At 32.9% G+C, this 15,846-nt stretch overlaps 2 long non-coding RNA genes across 3 annotated transcripts; one reads left to right on the forward strand and one right to left on the reverse strand.

Annotated features, from left to right (window-relative positions):
* Positions 1-515: 515 nt before the first annotated feature.
* On the reverse strand, positions 516-5,091 carry LOC139510604 (uncharacterized). Of its 2 annotated transcripts, none has more exons than XR_011661931.1 (4): positions 5,008-5,070; positions 3,385-3,682; positions 2,401-2,544; positions 516-1,000 (listed from the first exon to the last, which is right to left on the reverse strand). It is a non-coding gene; the product is annotated as an uncharacterized lncRNA (long non-coding RNA). The 2 variants fall into 2 exon arrangements; XR_011661930.1 differs by having other exon boundaries at positions 517-1,000; positions 5,013-5,091.
* A 1,376-nt stretch (positions 5,092-6,467) lies between these two features.
* On the forward strand, positions 6,468-7,980 carry LOC139510606 (uncharacterized). Its single transcript, XR_011661932.1, has 2 exons — positions 6,468-6,580; positions 7,700-7,980. It is a non-coding gene; the product is annotated as an uncharacterized lncRNA (long non-coding RNA).
* Positions 7,981-15,846: the final 7,866 nt, after the last annotated feature.

The following is a 15,846-nucleotide window of genomic DNA, read 5'->3' on the forward strand; positions in this document are numbered from 1 at the left end:
AATAGTGTACTTCATTTGTTCGGACAAACTTTTTTTTCTAGTCTGATTAAGTATTAAGCGTGTTGTATTTCACGGTTATCTTCTCTTCAAAATATTAACATTCTATGATTTTGAATTCCTCCACCAATTGTGACATGATTGTAGACTTTGTGAAGTAATCACTTTTATTAGACAATTTTCGATTCGTTAAAGACGGAGTAAATCATTAAAAAACGTTGATGACGTCACGGTCACATAACAAAATTATGTCTATGAGATGAAAGACAAAACACTGTCAGCCAATCAGAAGACGCGCTACTTCGTACAATTCTATAAAGTAAACATAAAATTTTGTAAATTTCTTTAAAATATTTCGGTTAACTTATTAATAACCTTAGCCTCCTACTACATCGGCAGCAATGCCATAATGCCATATAATATCTTAGACACATCAATAGCTCATTTCCACATAATGACATATTCTGTTTTATAGAGTCTTTCGAGAAAAATGGATCATTATCAACTACATACAAAACCAATCAATTTTAAAATTCAGCATCTTACTTAATATTATCTCAATATATTTAAAATCTTCCACTCAAATTGTTTGACTTTGAAGGATTGACATGGTTTTAAAAGAGATTGGTTGACGGTCAGTAGAAACATATATGAACCAAGCTACAGCCTTACAATTTAATAACAGTTCTTTTCTTATATCATTACTGAATAACAAGACGTGCATATTGTGACAAACTAAATCCATAAATAATTAATACAGCCACATTTAACATATGCACTTATGATTATTAATATAGCTAGGAATGTTTTGTTATAATCGCGTAGTGTTTTAAATGTCTTATTTGGAGCTTCTGTTTCTGTTGACAAAGACAGATAAAACATGCAGAAATAACTGCAATTCCAGCTGAGATAATAACAAAGGCGAATCCGAAGTAAATGTTGTGTATCCAGTCCAGTGGTGCCATTGTTCCATATATGATTACTCCTATTAAAACACATGAAGCTGAAAAATAAGAGTAAAACGTATTCAAAAACATGTTATGACCAGACAAATACGAACTCAGCTAATACAGAATGTTATACACTCAGAAAAAATAAAGAGATGTAGTATGTTTGCCAATGAGACAACTATCCATTAGAGACCATTGAACAAACATTTAGACTGCATGTCACCGCACTGCCTTCAATTATGAGCAAAAGTCATACTTTTAAAAAAGCTATTAAAGGCCACGGCAGAATCAATAGTAAAACAATTACATACATTGTCATTCATATCAATATTAATATATTAATACAAGTCTGCTATAAATTGAGCGCAATTTGGTTTTTAACTATGTATAATAATACCTACAACCTGTCGCTACCACTTTATTACCAAAACATAAAAAATGTTGTCGAGGAGAAAACATACAGCTTAAATTATCTAACCATAGTTCAAGTAAGTATATATCTAGCATATTTCCCTTTAAGCTCGATAAAATTGCATGGAAGTCTAATGTAGAGAAACCGAAAAGTCATAACTGTCAATCGAACCGAAAGGACCATTAAAAAAATAGTGAATGGATTAGAAGAATGTGTCAAAGAGACATCAACCAGACCAAAGAGCAGAAAACAACCCAAAGCCATCAACGGGTTTTCAACACAGCGAGAAAATCTCGCACCCGGAGGTGGGCTACAGCTGGCCCAAAACAAAAAACGTGTACCAGTTCTGAAATTTTAATAACCATACAAGAATAACGTATGCCAGAGCTTCCTGTTTTTGGGACAGTAGAAAAAAAACACTTAATATATCTTAAACACCGAAAGGGTTACAGGGATCCTTACAGTTTAAACCACCATAGTTTCTGACAACAAAAATATCACCAATACCATTGAAAGTAATCAACTTTTACATCTGGACATAAAAAAAAATAATAGCGGAATTCGAACAATTCTTGTTTCACGTGTACATTTAACATCAATGAATGGTTGTATGTAAAATTAGAGTGAAATGATATATATTTAATGTTTTTGCTTATGAGTTTGGTTTAATTTCTTTGAATGGTAAAGGTTGTGAGTTCTCTCTTCCTTTTTTATTAAATGTTTCATGAAAACTGACATAAATATTCAAGATTGTATTTACTCTCAGACAGCATGCACTTAATTCTTTATCAAGAGGTAAACAATACATACAAAACAAGGTAAACGATAAATTTCGACTTGAGGTGAGAGAATTTCAATCAAGTCCTTGAAATTTTTAAAACATTTTAATTTATTATAAGACAAATGTATTGATTCATTGCAAAACACTACTTCAATTTGGTCACCTTTTGGTTGAAACATGACGAACAAACAAAAACAAACTTACTATGTATACGTTTTAAAAAGTTTTTTTGTTTTTAATAAATTTTCAATTTAGCATACCTGATGACAATAGGAAACAAACCACTAGATATCGAATACAATGACTTCTTTCACAACAAAACAGCTTGGGGTATAGGAAGCATAGAGCCAAAGAAAGGAACAGCAATCCAATAGACTCCATTGCTTGAACCACGACCTGCCATGCTGAAAACAAATCAACAAATTATGAAATATCATAAATAACATTTACTAACACTTCCCTTCATGGCTTGTTAGCTTTTCCCCTCACTTGTCGTTCATCGTCTGTCCTCCGTTTAAAAGTTTTACCAAGAACACCTCCTCTAAAACTACAGAGCCAAATTTAACCAAAAGTAGACACAAACATCACGAAATCGTTAGTCGACTCCTTTTTTCCTGCATTCTGCTTACTCTATCTAAACTAAATTAGATGAATAGAAACTTCAAATAACAAAAATCATAAGCAAGATCTACAATTGAATAAGCCATCAGAAACCGTAACCTTAAAATAATATCCTAGTTTAGTTTGTTTTCTGGTAAGTGTTATGTAGGATTATCATATTACCTTATCTACATATTTCGATTAGGAGGAGGTTGGAGGAGTAAAAGTTTATCCCTCTTAACGATGTGCACATAATGATATAACTCAATTAAACAGCAATCCAGGAACCTATCAAACACAAAAAGTTCAATGAGCAATGAGACTGTACAATGTTTGTTGGTACATGAAGTGATCGGAAACAAGCCAAACGAAGACTACGTCTATAGCCTCAATGTAAGTTTTAGGTGAAGCACATCAGCGTTATTCCTTTTCCATTTGTGTTTTTTCTTTGCAGTGCGCGAACTAAAATATATAGAAAAAAAATACAAACACCGAGAAAAATTCAAAACGGAAAGTCCCTAATAACTGGTAGTCATGGATGAATATTCCACATCTTTTTTGTTTGTACTAAATGACTTAAACCCGATCATATGTGAATCATAAAGCTAACAAGTTCTTGGTCTCATAATGTAGGTTATACTCACTTTGAATGTTCGGAAGTTTATTACAAGACTTTGCAGGATTCGATGTACAATATTGCCAAATTCCAAAATATATATCTTCCTTACCACTGTCATCAAAATACCAGTATGGGGCTGCAAAACCTATAACATCTATCAAACAGGCCAGTATAGTTAACACAGTAGCTATAATGTGTCCGTCCTCTATGCCACAAACTCCCATAGTCATAAAGTTTTACAATATCTCGTTTGAATTCATGATGATGAAATTGTATTTCTTGAAACTATGACCAAGTCGACATTATTTTACATGATTCCATACCTATAAAAAATCAAAACATTAAATTTCTGGTTGAAATATCTAAGAACTAAGAAAGTACACTGAGGGGCTTATTTTGTGTAACCTTCTTTCGGTGTTAGAGCTGCAATGACATCAAATTATAAAACCTTTGTACCTTCTGTAACTTAGCTGAAGACAAGCTAATTATGACCAGACAATAGATTTGTTGGATTTATATATACCCTTTTTCGAGTAACAGTCGTAGGAATGGCAGATGAGCAGTTAAGGTTCAACTAAAGTCAAAATATAGGAAACTTCATAAATATCTTAACTTTGCCTGCATTTTTCAATTAAGAATTGAATGCTTCTTTTTGTAACTTCATTGGGGTGTAAAAGCGTTGACCGAAGTATATTTTGTATGAAGCGCGGAAGCGCTTCATACTAAATAAAATGCGCACGGTCAACGCTTTTACAACCCTATGAAGTTACAAAAAGAAGCATTCAATACTTATAATTACATTTTTTTAGCTATGATCATGAAAACTCGAATTTTATTATTGTTTTATTTAATTCACCTGTGCACTTTATTGTGGACCACGTGTTATCATGAATGAAAAGTTTTATTGAGCAATGCAATTGCTTACGGAATAACACGTGATGTGCAGTTAGCCAATCAGAATAAAGTATCATAATGAAACATATATCTAATGTAATTATTCTATAATTAATAAAGTGCTAAACTGTGGGAACATATTTTACTTTAAACATACTTATCATATACACACTGTGTCAATTGTTAGGACAGTAAATAAACTTGAAATTGTTATTTTGTGGCCAAACCAGTTCTTGGGTGCACACTTAATTTTCCAAAAAATCTGGAGGCCTGTTAGAAGACTTGATTTGTATAAAATTGGTATGGACGAATACTGTTACATGTAATGCAGTATATTAAAGATTATGTTGAGTTTCGGGTAATTCTATGTGTCTAAATATCGAAGGTACAATACAGAAATTGGACAAATATGCCATTGAAACATATTGATGTGACAAATCAACATAATAACCGACATGTTTTTGCATCAGTGAATGTGAAAATATTTAAAGTCAAATCATGCAAAAAAAAAAGTTCTGATAAAAAAAAGTCGTGTACCTTCTGCAATCGATATAAATGTTGATACTATTTTAGGGTACCTTGTGACTGTTATTTTAAACACTCGGCATTCAAAGACTGAAACGTCTTCTAACATGAAAACGAGAAGCCCATTACAAAACAGCTAAAGGTAGTTGCAATTTTAAAATGTGTAATTACTATCTTTAAAAAATAAACAGTCAATACATGATTTATTATAAAATCGTCAATACTTTACCTTACCATGAACTTTTGTGTCTTATTTTACTCCAATTAAAATTGGATGTATGTAGTAAAATATGTTACTTTATGCAGCTTTTTTTTTTATATATATAAACAATATTTGACAAGGGATAATTTCCGGTTTTTTTAAATAGACTTCCCTCTCCTAATTCAAACTTTTAATGATATTGGTTATGATATGTATAAAGAGGACGAGAAAGTTGTTTCTTACGTTTGAGGATTATATTTTAAAAAGAGATAAGTGATGTATGTCATTGAAGCTGCACCTTTCTTTCAAACCAAAAGTATGGTCCATTTTCCAAATCCGAAGTCGTCAATCTTTACTTATGTTGCTAGTATGGCAGCTTTGATGTTCTGAGGTTCCAACACGGTTATTGCGTATATCTGAATTTACCATCAAATTTGAATCGCCAAGAAAATGACTTTAAAATGCAATCGGATACATACATTTTGACAGCTCTGTGAATAAAACTTTTTGGGTCAGTGGTACATGATTGCCAGATACAAAAATCTCAACATAAGACCAAATGTTGGTCCTATTTTCATGGTTAAATGGGCAACCTTTACTTTTGTTCTTTAAGAGTCATGGCCATAAAAAAAAAGATGATATCAAAGGTGCATGACGTCTAGCCAAGAAATATTTTTGGAGGCAACAATGATGAACATGCTGAAAATTAAAAAATAAATACGCATGCACAAAAAAATGCCAACATTTATATAAATACTTAAGAATGTACTTAGGTTAGGTTAGGGCATTTTGTCAGATGTTCCGACTCCTTAATTTTCCCCTACGATATGGAGTAAATAAAGTAATCAAAGATACCAGGACTAAATTTAGTATATACGCCAGACGCGCGTTTCGTCTACAAAAGACTCATCAGTGACGCTCGAATCCAAAAAAGTTCAAAAGGCCAAATAAAGTACGAAGTTGAAGAGCAATGAGGACCAAAATTCCTAAAAGTTTTGCCAAATCCAGCTAAGGTAATTTATGCCTGAGGTAGAAAAGCCTTAGTATTTCAAAAATTATAAATCTTGTAAACAGTTAATTTATAAATATAACCATATCAATGATAATTCATGTCAGCACGAAAAGTGCTGACTACTTGGCTGGTGATACCCTCGGGAAAATAAATCTCCACCAGCAGTGAAAAATTTTGTCCAATAACACCAATTTTCTTTTCATAAAAGCCTTCAAATCAGAGGCGGATCATCATTGGGGGCTGGGGAAAATTTGGTTGATTATATAGTGAATCACTGAAGCGTGACTGGAGTGGCCCCTTATGTCAGTTAGCTTCCCACTTACAAAAAGTTCTGGATCCGCCACTGCAAATGTTCATATTTTTTTTAATTTCACTTAAGTACACTGTTACGTAGGGAAAAATGTAAATTTATACCCAATATTAAAAAACGCATTTTTTAGCATATCATATCGGATATTAATCATTTCCTTAAACATGTATCTGTTGATAAGGACATACTGAATATATGTAATAAATGAGATATCTAGTGTACATGCTGGATCATGGGGAAAAGTCATTCTAGGCCTTCCAGTAAATCATATGATATCAGTAAGTACTCGATTCCTATAGTATGTAAGGAGTTGTCTACACTTCAATCGGTCTAAATGTAAGAATGTTTACCATGTAAATACGCATTGACTTTGATGCCTGTGCTGTTAAAACATTCTGAAACGGTTAACAGGGAAAAGGTTCAGCAATTTAATGGCATGAAGTTTGGAATACAGTAAAAAATATTGAATCCTGTTATAAGACAAGTTATCATTATCTTATATTATTTAGCCACCTCCTGCTCTAACAGCTCCCTAAACATTTTTTTTTATTTGTCCATTTTTCGTCCAGGCTGGTACTAATGTTGATATTATCTCCCTTTGATTGAAAATAGTGTTTGGCAGGAAAACATATTAAACTGAATAAAGTCTTCGATTAAGTGATATTTTAGTAGTGTTACTTATGAATAAACTCATCATAGATTCACGGATTAAATTTTGTATTTACGTTAGACGCGCGTTTCGTCTACAAAAGACTCATCAGTCACGCTCGAATCCAAAAAAGTTAAAAAGGCCAAATAAAACACGAAGTTGAAGAGCACTGAGAACCAGAGTTTTGCCAAATACAGCTAAGGTTATTTATTCCTGAGGTAGAAAAGCCTTAGTATTTCAAAAATTCAAAAGTTTTGTAAACAGTTAATTTATAAATATGACCATATCAATGATAATTCATGTCAGCACAAGTACTTTTAAAGAACTACATGATTAAAAATGAATATAAGCTGAGTCTGTTTTGCCTGTAAAAAAAATTATATTTTGATTGAAATAATAAAATCAGTGAAAATTGACAAACGAATTATACGTGTACATTTTTTGACACAACCTGACACGAAAATACCTTATGGGATACATCACTTACAGTGTATTTTGGTATCGTAGTTTAATATAATTACTATTTAAATTGTCGCCCTTACCATCGTGTGGGGTTCTTTCTGGTATTAACATATAGATCTACAAAATGTCCATATGCAATTACTGTGCTTACGTTGATTATGACGTCACAAAGAACATATACTCAGTATTATTTCTATTCACTTTACTGGAATGAATAATTGTCTTGATTATGTTGTGTCATCCTTTACTTCTAATACCTTTTATTCATTACTGTATTTAATTTAAGACAAAGAACCAAAACCAGAAGATACAGAAAACGGTGGTGTAACTGAAAAAAACATCAAATCTATCAGCGACGACCAACAATGTAGCAAAAGAAGTGATTTATGTCCTGACATCCACAGTGACTCAGGCCCTGTCAAGGACAGCAACCCTAGTTCTAACAAGAACACAGACATAAACTAAACTTAATTTTATTTGTTTTGTATGTTTGTTTGTTTTCGATTGTTTTTATTATTATACTTATTCTAACTAGACAAATAAATAGAAAGAGAACAAAAACAATAAGACTTTGTTGTCATCGTTATTAAACCTCGTCTCAATTAGTATTAATAGTGCGGTGACTGAAGGCAGATTTTTTGCATGAACCCCCTGAGGGGTTCATGCTTATATATTGGCGAGTTTTGGATGTGTCTATGGGCCACTCGATATCTCTCGGCCGGAAGTCAGGATAAAATTTTCGGAACGTCTCGAAAGTTTTCGGTCATTTATACAGGTCTTAACAGGTTGTTATCTACGTCTTGGATATAGTCCCTTAATGGCCCTTGACGACGCAATTATATTTATTTTAAAACGACCACTGTATACTGTGTGTATCTGGGTAAATTATTACGTGGTATTTTCTGTTGTTTAGATAACATGTAAACTAATTATTTTTGAAGATTTAACCACGGGATACAGTGAATTTCATCATAGACTTACGGGAGAGAACATTCTGGTTAAAATATTAATAGTAGATCGGAAAACAGAAAGATAATATTATCAAAAGTATTTAATTCAATCGGAATCAAAGAAATATATATATAAAATATATATTGTATCTATGTTTCTGAAGAAACTAACAATGATTGAAATCAGAATATTTTCAGAGTTGCAATTAAGAAATAAGTATTTTATATGACAAGATCGTCTGCTTTGGTATTTTTAAATATTCATTTGTAAAGGAAACATAAAAATTAAATCTAAATAAATTCTTGCATCCTACAAAAAAAAAACGTTTATAAACAATAATCATTATATTTCTACGTTAATTATTTCATACCATTTTAGTATTTAAGTTTTATGAGTAAGTGTTATTTATTTTTTGTATTGTAATATATCCATAAAACGGAAAGTAAGATAAATTTATTAAATATTTAAATTTTTAAACGGTCGTGAATAAAAATACTTGTGTGTTTTCAATTCCTCAAGCAAGATTTTAAATCCTTGCAGCTCACAATAACCGTAAATATAATTTACAATAATGACAACAAAATTTAATAACAACCATAATGTTGATTATTTTATACTGTTTTAGTATGGATTTAGAAGTCTTTGCTTATATTTTGTATAGTTATATATTCACAAAGTAGAATGTTAGAATTTAAAAATAGATTCATTCGATAAATAAATGTCCATCCGTAAATACTTGACGTTCGTGTTTAAGACAGGGCTATGAATCAATCAAATTAAGGTCATCACTCGAGATATTTCCGGTCGCCATCATGAGCTGATTGGCCATTATGACTTGTGACAAAAGTGTGTCAGAAATCATATATGATATTCTTCCTTAGTTATAATAACATTCCATAATTACCGAACTGAACAAAGAAATAACACGACGGGTGCCGTATACGGTGCAGGAAATGCTTACCCTTCCGGAGCACCTTATTTCACTCCCGGTTTCTAGTGGAGTTCGTGTTGTTTCTTAATTATTATTTATAACTGTTGATGTAAATGTCCTTTGGTTTTGTGAGTCTTTGTTTTACTCCTTGGTTTTGATTAATATTGTCTTTATTGATATTATATATATTCAAAAGAATTTGAAAAAAAAATACTAACAGGAACGTTAGTTTATTATAAAGTTTTAATTCAATTTTTGTTTGTTTGTTTTAATAGTTTAACCTTATAGCATCTACATATTTGTACTATGGTACGGTTTTGAAAATGGTATTCATTGTGTTGACCAACATCCTACACGTCTTGATTCATTCACATTATAGATCACATTTCAAAAGCACACTATCGGTTTGCGTTCTAAAAATTTTCGGATAAAATGTCAATGAATCCGGAGTCAAAACATTTAATGTAGGCAGTTTGACAACTATTAGATTAAGATATGTGATGACGCAAATGCGTATTCTTTTCCCGAGTATTAGTGAGATGCTTTCTATTTACTATTTCGTGGCTAAAATACTACTTGCATGCAATAACACTCGTGAAAGCTTTTTTCGTTTTTGTTATCTAAATTCAGGACACGGCAGAATGAGCTTTACATGTGATTTTCAAGCACGGTCATCATTACTCACGGTATTCTGACTTCGAGTTGTTTCTCTTTTGTTTCTTTTTTGAGTCACTGTCCTATTATAAACTTTGACCTTTTCTAAAAGCTAATTAAGGATTGTCTACCCAAGGAATAGATTCCTTAACTTTGTAATGTATTTAGCCTTTTAACTTTTTTCATTCGAGCGTCACTGATGCTTTTTTTGTAGACTTAACTTGTGCCTGGTGTACATCATTTTAATTCTGGTATCTTTTTACATCTACATACCTTTTTATATAAATTGGTTATTTTAAAAGTGTGTTCAGGTATTCATAAACTTCTGAATAAAGAAATTCTTCGGCAAAACTAAGTTTTCCTGTAGAATATTTGATTGGATTTAAGTAAAATCAGGAAATCCTTAAAATTTGAGATGTTTTATGGGTCCCAATCAATTGCATGCCGCAGGTTTCACCGCATACAACATCTACCAGACAGCTTCAAATACGAGTTGAGAATATAAAGGCATCCATGTAGGAAACAAAATATAAAGATATGATAGATAAAAATAAATGCATCCAGAATTCCAGCTTACAAAGCAAACTAAGTGCATAAATTTATATTGCGATAGGTTTGTGCAATTTGCACAAGTCATCCGGTTAGTAGAAATTATGATTTGCCAAATGGTTATAATCGGAAAAATTATGTACATTCCCAAGTAATAAATAAAATAGTCGAGCTTTAAAATAACTATTCAAATAGAAGCTGTAAATATATACTTTCAACTGGCTTCTTCTATTCACAGTCAATTATTTCAATTCAAAAGCAAACACAAATTCAGCAACAATCTTTTAGTGACCCGGCAGTCAGTGGTCTTAGGTTCATGTATTGCTTTTCTTTTTTTAAAGAAAGCAACTTGTTTTAATTTAATCTCCCCACCGAACACACACCTATATAATATATCATTGGAAAGAGGAAATCGTGTACTATAATAAAATGCCTGTCGTCAAGACTTGATATGGTCACATTTTTTTTTTAAATTGAGGTCAAGGGTCACATGTAAAAATCTATGAAAACTTGGGAGGGTTTCAATTTTGACATTTTTTTATATTTCTTAACTCTATCTAAATACAAATGATACTGTTTTGGCTTTAGTAATGTTTGTTATTATACATTTATCAAAAAAAATCATAAAACCACGTTTTATAAACAAATCTTCAAAAATCAAGTTTTCAACCTATAAAATGTTTAGAGCACCTTAACCTTATGACAAATTTCAATTTCAGGTAAACATCAAGTGTCATGCAGGACAATACTTTAAAATTATTTTTTAAACTATCATATTGGGTGAGGTATCAAACCAAAGCAATAGAACACTACAGTCAAATATGACCTCAAATTGAATTTGCGGATACTTTATTTTTTTTTTTTTTATTGACTACTAGTTGCTTTTTTTTTTTTTTTTTTTAACAATTATTACTGCTTCCATAGTATTATCTGTTGTTGTGTGTTTTACTCTGGTTAAAATCTATTACATTATAGGTTTTGTACCTATATCCCCCCTTTTTTTTCTTGCAACGTACCACAAACTTCAAAAGTATTCCATATAAGAAAAGAAGATGTCATATGATTGCAAATGAGACCAAATGAGACATAAATTAACTTACAATTATAGGTCCCGTCCGGGCTTCAACAATGAGTAAAATTCATACTGCATAGTCTTCAATTCCCGAAATAAATAATGTAAAACAAACGAAAAATCTAACGGCTCGATTAATGTACAAAATAAATAAGAAACAAACAAATATAGTATAAAGAAACAAACGACAAACACTGCATTACCGTCTCGTGGCTTGAAACTGACACACACAGAATGTGGCGGGGTTTAACTTTTTTAAGGGCGCGCCAACACTCCCCTAACCTGGGTGTACCAATGCAACAAGCTTTATACCAAATCAACCGTTATCTTCATCATCTTCATTTTCATCAACCGTCACAAGACATGTTTTAGTATTTCTACTCATTTCACTCATGGCCACAGGTCTGCACATGAAAGGTTCTGCTCAAAGCAAACACGTTATTTTTACAAGTATAGACAAGGTATTGTAGGAAGTCCGAAGACATGTATACCAGCTCCAAACCATCCCTATCAATTCATCCAAGATTTAACAGAGATCTAAAAGGGGGTTTAGGAAGGTGTGATGACATCCATATGCGTGTCTGCAAAGATGCTGAGGAAACATTATACGAGATGTACACACTATCTTGAATTCGCTCAATTTCATGGTTGGCAACACATTAGATAGCGTCGCACTTTACTTTAAGAAGCATAAAATCCATTGGCATTCCATGTTTCAACAAGGTGTTTTGAACCAAACTCATGATACATTTGTAAAGCCAATCCTAAATGAAAAAGAGTAAAACAAAACTGGCAACACAAACGATTGACTAAACAATTGCTAAGCATTTACGCAATTTCTCTGGTGCCATTACCTGAGTCTTGGCTGTATGCAGTTTCATCGAGTAACTATAAAATTAATTGCAATACATACGAAGGCATTGACTGAATTGAAGAAGTAAAAGACAATTCATCCGAAGTTGGGTATTCTTCTTTAGAGTTTCGATGTCTTTTCTAAGTATACTTGAAACGGAATGAAATATATGTCCGTTATTTGTGTCTATTACCGTTGACATTAAAATTTTGAGGTCAGTTTTCAATTGCCTAGCAGCTGATATGGCATCTCAAATAGTTATTTTGCTACTATATATTATGTTATATTTGCCTTGAACTTGTTAAAGTTGTTTGACAACTGAATTTCTATAGAAATCAATAAGTTTAGACCGCATGTTACAAGTAGAGTATTTTAAATTAGAGTCAGTCGGAAGAAAAGATCTATTATATTTATCAAGTAACGGTGTCATGAGAAATGACCATTAAATCGTTGTCAATAGCCAAAATAAAATTAGTAAAAAGCAGTATTGTGATCTGAGATATCTGCTTCCATGGGTTTGGATTTTTTTCGTTTTTTAGCAAATGATTTGTAACGCAACCAAAATGACAGAGTGCTTGAAGTTTAAAAGATGGACGGAAAACTATTTCAATTTTAACTTTATATGACACGGATAAAACATTCTTCATACGCTCATCTGATTCAAACTTGAGTAGTTTTTGATATTTCTAAAATGTTTTGTTGCAACAAAACATACAAGCGCTCCAGTTGAACGACTGCATTCTAGAACGCATACAAATACTTGAACTGAGGGACAACAGTCTGATAATTGTATGTCGTCATTAAATATCAGATAAGAAGCTTCCTCGCTCTAAAAGGGGTAAATTCAGTAAATAAATAAACGTCATCAGGGACCGCCCATTTAGGGGAGAGCTTTCAGTATAGAATTGAAGACCTGTGCTGCAATGATTGGTAGATAAAGTTTTCAATAATATCTTTTTTATTAGATGGATCAATTCTGAGGTTAAAAAAAATAATTAAATAATGCTGAATGCATATTTTTTTTTTTAAAACAGGATTGAAAAGTGATGGAGTCATTGTAGGAATTAAGTGCGAAACTACAGTGTTTGTAAACAAAGCCATGTGGAAGGCCCGAAAATGCCGCATGACCCTATGTTTTTATGGTTGCAAAAAATGGGGCTATATTTGTACTTTAATGAATGAAATATGAAAGCTCCTAATTTGTAAAGGTAAAAAAGTTATGAATTTAATTGAACATGTAGGTTTACATTGAAGTTAATGGGAGATTTTTTACTGAATTTACCCCTATAGGGAGAATTTGCACCCTGTCACTGTACTTTTTCAAGGACACCTGAGAACCCCAAAGTTCTTTTCCTGTAAATATTAATGCAATGGAAGCTTTTTGGAATCAAATAGCACTATCTTTAATGCAAAAGTCTATTTTTAATTGCGGTCGGCATGGGTGTACTGAGTGGACTGGTGGTAGAGAGCATGGGGTCTATGGGAAGAAGTCAGTTGTGTGGCCTGATGGAAAGAAAAAAATAGAAAGGGTTCACAGGCTCTCCTACATGCATGCACATCATATTATGAGGGATGAAATGCCAAATAAAAATTCACAAGGGGAGCGGTTAGATGTCTCGCACATATGCCATAACCCCATTTGTTTTAAGCCGGAACATTTAATTCTTGAGCCGCACTCTCTCAATATGGATAGAATGGGGTGTAGAATGAGAAATTTATGTACAAAGGATCACTATCCACATTGTTTATTATAGATTAAGGTGAATATTATTTATTCGAAAGCCTGGTAGACTTGCGGAGTCTGCCATATGAGTGGTCTTTTGGGTACATAGGACTGTTTTTAGTGACCGATAAAAGTTTATTTTTCGTATAATCTTTTTCCTCCTGATGCCGTGCATGTATATCATACAGAGCATGCTTTCTTGCATTTCTGTGATTGATACTGTTTTCTGAGTATTTACAATTTCTCATTTGATCACTATGGTCCTCCAATTTTTTTAGAGATTTTGCCACTTTTGTACCTGGTTGTATTGGACTACCAGCAGCCTCACACAAGATGACGATAGAATTGCCTGTACCATGATTGACTTTGTGACATGCCGTATGTACCCGGCCGGTAAAGTTTCTAGCATAGGTAACATTAACTGGTACAGTGCTACGTATGGATCGATTTAGGGCTTCAACTTTTTGTGTATTTGCACTTTTAGCTGTTTTAGCAAGCATGCCTGGACCCAGACGGTAATTGACACATTGGCGCAGAATATTTTCACTGTTTTCATTTAGCTCAATTTCAAAATTATGTCTCTTTAAATATGCACTTTTGTCAATCCATGATTGAGATTTTCTAGATTTAGAACAAACAAATGAATATAGGGAACAATCTGTGTGATCTCCACAGTAACAGCCCACTATGGCATCTGAAACATATGAAAGTTTGGATTTCATTACGTCAGGGGATTTGTGATATCTAATATTAGCCTGTACGAACTCTGCCTGACAGCGGGCTGCCATGTCAGAAGCAAACAAACTTTGTAGTCTGGTTCTTTGCACCTTTAACCGAGCTGGCATGATGTCACAAACTGTGGATAAATTATTTACAAATTTTCTATGGTTAGATGCTACATGTCTAGTGTCAAGAAAATGGATGGGTGTTGTTGATGTTAGTCCCTCCTGATATAAACACTCTGCTGCCCTGTACGCACTGCTGTCTGGGTCAGTTGTAACTTCATTTATTTCTAATCCATCCTCTTTTAGCTCCTCGAAACACTCTCTTGCCCACCGCTCTTCATTTCCTATACTGTCTTGCATGTTGATATTTGCCGTGCACGGACCAGCATGTTCGCCTACATTTGTACTAACTGTATGCTTTCTCTTGGAACAAAGTTTAGACTTTGGTAATGTATTTATAATGCTATGTTTATAAGTTTCATTTTCAGCAACTGTATACACACACTGGGTTGCTGGTTGAAAGGGGGTCTTCCCAATTCCAGAATAAATAGCATTATTGTATACACAGTCAGATTGAATGTTAACAACATCAGGATTTTCCCCCCGTATCTTTTTTATCCTTTTAATTTTCTCCCTTTGTCGTTGTAAATCTCTCATGTTTTCTTCTTCTATCTTTTCAGATATTGCATTAGCAGTGTGTTGCATACCAGATACAGATGGAGGAGGAATATTTGACGCCATACAGATTTTACGGTAACTTGCTGTACTAATTGGAGTATGGTGTAGACCAACTTGTAATCCAAGATTTATTTTTGCTGCGCGTCGTCCCCTTTTTACACTGGCAACCTCTTCGTACAAGTTAAACATTTTCGATTTGTATGCGCATTGTGTACATTTTGCACACTCTCTCCAAGCTGATCCCCACTTTTTTTCCTTTGACAAGTCCCATTCAAGGTTGCCTTTACAGTGAGGGGA

This window comes from Mytilus edulis, chromosome 2 (assembly GCF_963676685.1).
Source record: "Mytilus edulis chromosome 2, xbMytEdul2.2, whole genome shotgun sequence".
NCBI lineage: Eukaryota > Metazoa > Mollusca > Bivalvia > Mytilida > Mytilidae > Mytilus > Mytilus edulis.